This window comes from Sycon ciliatum, unplaced genomic scaffold (assembly GCF_964019385.1).
Source record: "Sycon ciliatum unplaced genomic scaffold, ocSycCili1.1 SCAFFOLD_2230, whole genome shotgun sequence".
NCBI lineage: Eukaryota > Metazoa > Porifera > Calcarea > Leucosolenida > Sycettidae > Sycon > Sycon ciliatum.
Window position 1 is genome coordinate 1 of NW_027044709.1, and position 5,678 is coordinate 5,678.

General features: G+C 46.8%; 1 long non-coding RNA gene across 1 annotated transcript; it reads right to left on the reverse strand.

Moving 5' to 3' along the window:
• Window positions 1–2,527: 2,527 nt before the first annotated feature.
• Window positions 2,528–3,893, reverse strand: LOC135830543 (uncharacterized). Its single transcript, XR_010556059.1, has 2 exons — window positions 3,570–3,893; window positions 2,528–3,375 (listed from the first exon to the last, which is right to left on the reverse strand). It is a non-coding gene; the product is annotated as an uncharacterized LOC135830543 (long non-coding RNA).
• Between the last annotated feature and the right edge of the window lie 1,785 nt (window positions 3,894–5,678).

The following is a 5,678-nucleotide window of genomic DNA, read 5'->3' on the forward strand; positions in this document are numbered from 1 at the left end:
TTTGGAAATCAGGTCCTCGGGCATAACCCTTTGCCTGCAGACTCAGGCTACGCCCTGGAACCTGATTCCCTGATCCTTTTCTGTCTTCCAATGTACAGTGTGTGTAGTGGCTTGTAGTAGTACTTCAGACAAAGAAGAAAAAGAAGAATTGAAGTATCTCAGGCAGTTCATTTCCCCGATTGACCCTTTGAATTTGAAGTTCTCCCAAGACTTTCATGTCAATGATAACCAGTCAATTGCTGCTGCGAGTCAAGTGTCGTGTGAGTCAACCAGTCAAGTGTCGTGTGAGTCAACCAGTCAAGTGCTGCGAGGATGGATTTCACTAATACTGTCTTAACAATCACCACAAGCGGAGCAAAATGTCCATGCTTTCACCAAGTGGAACAAATATTTTGGGTCGTGTATATTCACGTAGCTCGTTTAGTGCAGTCGTAGTCGGACTGGTAGTATTGCTATTAGCATCGGGCCGGCCATGGAGTCGTCAAATACGACTGACTCCCTGTGGCCTGTGCTACCTTTTCAGTCCGAGTTTCGATTTCACTTTCACTCAGATGTTTGGGTGCTACAACTACTACTAGAACTAGTACAAGACGTCTTTGAAGTAGCGCTCGCGCGCGGCGGAACCCGCCGACGCTGGCAGCTGAATGTCCGAGCCAGGTGACCGGATGCGTGAAATACACTCGATCAACCACCAGACCAGGACCTGGTGATGCATGACATAGTGACATAGTGACTGTGTGGCGCGCTACTGCACTCTACACTTCACAGTCTTCAGAGTTCAGTCAGCATGGTCAGCATGGTCAGAGCAGGCCAAGACTTTAGTGTGACCTGTCCGACGACGACGCTAGGCGGTACTCCACTCCAGTCTTTTGGCAGTTTTGCCATGTAGATCGTTGACATAATCAGTGTACTTCGCTCAAGCCAAGCCAAGGATTTGTTTGCAGCTGAAACAAGCCAAGAAGCGAGGCTGAAGCGGAAGTTCCGAACGAGCGTCTTTGTGGATTGTACAGTGGCGCTATTTTATTTACGGCTATTAAGGTGGCTCCTACCCCTCGGGTCCAATTTTTTTTTGTTTGAAACGTGGCTACAAACGATTGTACTTTGTTCCGTAGGATATCTAGTGTACGGAGACAAAATTTTATCAAGTTCTACCGGCCGGTTTCACTCGGGGGAGGGGCCAAACATAGCATACTCACAATTGCCAATTTAGGCCAAAAAACACCGGAAAACCACTTTTTTGGCCGTAGCACTCGTAGTTACCCCATTTTTCTTGATGTCCAACATCAGGACAGTAGTATACTTGCTAAATACCAGCATAACCTTTAGAAGTGGGTAGAATTCTGCTAGAAGGTGACCTTTTTTCTCTTTTCGGAATCATCCCATTTCAGCGCACACGTCCCACATATTAGCCCCGCCCACAAGTATTTGACACTGGACTTGCCCTGTATTCGATGGTTATGCTATCATAACCTAATAATGGTACTGTGTAGCAAGTTTGAGCAGGTTCTACCGAAGGTAACTCTTGAAATAAAACTTTGAAGTGTCAAGTGATGCCATATTTTCAAGAATCAGCACATTGCACTGGGACATTGTCCAACGCCTTAGAACCCCTGACTCCACCATATGACAGATACGTATCTTGCAATAATTGATTGCAACATCTTCAGAACATAGTAGTAGAGCTTTGGATCAAGTTTTAGCAGTTTCCACCGAAGCTAACTACCAAAATAAAACTTTGAAGTCGCCCACATACTAAATGCAATAGCTGAGCATGTGCATTGAGTGTATGGTCTAAAGGTTTTCACAACTAGCTCCAATGCGGCAGATACGTGTCTTACATTACTTGATTGCAACATCTTCAGAACATAGTAGTAGAGCTTTGGATCAAGTTTAGACAGTTTCTACCGAAGCTAACTACCAAAATAGAACTTTGAAGTCGCCCACATACTAAATGCCATACATGTAGCTGAGCATGTGTATTGAGTGTACATGTATGCTCTATTGTTTTCACAACTTTCTCCAACATGAAGCCAATACTGATGTGGAATTTTTTGACTGCTTTGTCCAAAACACAGTGCTGAAGCAATGCACATTGGGCACTTTCTACTGGTAATGCAATTATTATTATACAGTGTTTGCTGCCAACATAGCAAGCAATACTGCTATACTAAATGCGTATCCCATTGGGTACGGTGCAATGGCTTTTCACTTCGCATCTAGCCACTGTTCTTCGTGCATTACTTGAATGCTTAGTCTCCATGGTAATGAAGCTAAGAGCCACACTGGAGAAGTTTCTACTGAAGCTAACTACCAAAAATATAAGATTTCCAAGATGCTACTATTACATAAAGTAGCTGTGTGCAATGCCACTCTGTTGAACACAGTAAGCAAAATTGAGTCACTAAAACCCTATTTGCCAGATATAAGCTGTTGAGACTGATAGCAGCTGAGCTGTATGATCTGATATGGATGGCGGTTCCACACTGACCAGCACATGTATACGTGCACAGGCAGAAGAACATACAAGTAATACACCTAACGTTACTTCGAAGTCCATCATGTAAATACAAGCGTATATACAAGCATCACTCCTGTTCTCCACAACCTGCAGTCCTGGGCCACTCCAGCTGGTCAGAGTGCAATACTTTCTGCAGCAGGCTTGACTTGGAAAGCTAATCACAACTGCCATGGCTGCAACATGAGTATTACCAGCGCTTTTACCGCGCTACTTGTATTATATTATTGTCAATCCATTGTGGTGCATGGCACTCGTTTTCAACAACCGAGTTTCTGTCATTAGTTGCATATCCAACGCCAATAGAAAAAAGAAGGGGTGGGGCAAATTACCACGGTTCAACACTAGTCATATTGAACGGCGTTATGCCATGCCAGGCGCGCACACAAAACGCCCGCGCGAGTGCGCATGCATATACACACCCGGGTAACACACATTCGTGCGACTCTACATAGCCTGCACTGTCGTTCTATGTCATAGGAGTGAGTGCACACACATTTATATATATATATATATGTACATGTAGATTGCCTAATTTTGCATACGTAATAAAATTGTGTAAGTATACACACATGTGCGTGCACATATAGATAGACTCAGCGGCATACGCATGAGTGTGTGCCGATAGGGCCACATGCCAATTATCGGATTAGTCTGTGAAAGTTGCAGGGCACGACAAACTTTCGAACAGTCTAAAGATATGACACAATGAATGTCGAATACCCACCAGTGTGTAAGACCATTTCATACCTATTTCGCAGCGTTTGTGATTTTCGGAACGTCCCTGTTGATATTTGATGTCCTCACTTGGTTGATGACACAGTCACAAATTATCAAATTCACCTCCAATGCCATCCAATCTGCGTTCCGCGATACATGTACAGTGAACGGTGTTGAGGAAAGCCATGCAGCAATAGAACAGTCGAGACTCCCAAGCAGAGGATACAATTCAACAGCGTATTGAAGTACGAATTGTTGTAAACAATTTTCAAGCCACAATTACAAAATTTGAAGTGCGTCTTGAAACGTGTTTGAAGTGCTTCGATGTATTTACCTTCGATCTCCCTGAATCGATCCATCCACAGCTACCCGACGAATTTACCAGTCAGTGCGGGAGATGATCGAGCAAGTTATATTTGAAGGTCGCGAGATGTCAGTGGCACTGGCAGGAAATCTACACAAGCGTATTCTGAAATAATTTTCTAAGACTCAGGCGTGATTCAAGAGCGGACTTTGATTTCTCCCTTCTTATAGTACGAGCACCAGTCGACATTGCATTCTTGGAAAATCTTCTGCGAGTGCTGCCTTCCCCTTTCATAGAAAGAACGAGTGAAGAGGGACACTAGCAGCAGGTTCTAGCTAGGTCGCCAGAATTGCAGAAAAGCAAGAAGACGTTTCCTACGACGATTGATCGCACAAAAATCATCGCTACCGAAAAATTTACTGAAAATCTACACTTTCCAAACGATGCGCGCGCAGAGGGTGTGAGCCACCTTAAACGTTAGCGCCGGAATTCTCTTGCAAAGCTTCCCATACTGTTGGACTAGCAGTGCGGAGTGGCGTGCTGTCTGCGGATCGCGGCGGAAACGCTCGAAAGAACTGCCGTCAGTGTGGCCGTTAGGTTTCATCTGTTTTTGTGTTAGGAGGAAAGACGTTTCACACGTGTGGCGCGTGATCACCTGTATCTGATCGTGTTTCTATTGTCTGATACTGGTTACTCAAGTAACAGTGAGTAACAGTGAGTGCCTGTGAGTCTGTCCTCGCCACGGGCCAGCGGTGATACAATGATGCGGGGGAATGCGGCGGTGGACGAGACAGTGCTCACATGCACAGTCCCTGCAACTGGGAGTCAAGCTGCTGCTGCTGAAGTCGACAATGGAAACAGCCGGCAGCCGCTTGCCGACAGCGAGTCGCAGCTCGTTGATGACACGGAGCCGGACAAATCTTTATCCGCCACTGGCGGCGGCAAGAGCAGCAGTCGTATCAAGAGGCCCATGAATGCGTTCATGCTGTTTGCACTAGAGGAAAGGAAAGTGATCGCCCGCAACCATCCGAACATGCACAATTCCGAGATCAGTAAACAGTTGGGTAAGCCAGGGTGTACCCCTATACCATGAGTAATAATCTTTATTTCAGGATTACCCAAAGGCTAAACGCCTATCTGGTATACTGTCCCGTTAAACTACAGACTGTCATGTTCACTGGGACACTGCTCCACTTGTCCTGGAGGGTCATTCAGTGAAACCTGTCTAAGACGACCGCTCAAGCCAAGGGACGTCCAAAACGTTGCCTTTTGTTGCCAGGTGCAAGACCTGCGGAAGGAGTTTTTGATTGGTCCGGCCATACCCTAGCAAGTCATACTTTGTGTATGGTGGTGGCTACACATGACCAAACCAGCAGCAAACACACGTCGATGGGCAAAAAGTTGGTCCGGCCCGGCATTGCCGGCCCAACTGGACCAGTTCCGCCGGGCCTGAGGTAGTCTCCCTATTCAGGATCATTCGACTGGAAACAGCATCCCTTGGTCATGGTTTCAGTGGTCTTCTAGGACAGGTGGTCGCCTTATCCGAGTGGTCTTCTAGGACAGGTGGTCGCCTTATCCGAGTGGTCGCCTTGACAGGTTTTGCTGTATATAAGTATTATGTACTAACACACAGTGCTGCTTGATGAAATCCGAGCACGTGAATCAAGTTCGCGCCTTGCACCATTTCGCAGCCCAGTGTTCGCAGGTCTAGGGCTGCGCAATTCCCGGCGCGTACTTGAGCAACCTTTCTTTTCGGATTTCACTGAGCAGTGCTGTAGTAGGTTCACAGCGTGTCTGTGCGTGCGTACACGTGCTTCGGCGCAGCGGCGACGGCATGTATCAGAACCGGCGGCCGGACGCCCTCGCAGACTCGCCGCTCAGCATGCATTGCGCACAACTAGGGTATTGTGCTTCTAGCTGCAGTGACTGCAGTGTTATAAAAAGCGCCAAATTGATCCGGATGCATTGGCTCCACACCGCTAGCTTCAAGTCACCCTGCTCTGATTCGGAAATATGTCTGCACCAAGCAGCTTGAGACCTTCTGCATCAAACATCCACTCCGAACGCAAACACTGAGCGGTGCAAAAAAAGTACAGCCTGCGCAGACTGGCTTGTGGTTGGCTGTTCCCGTGACAACAC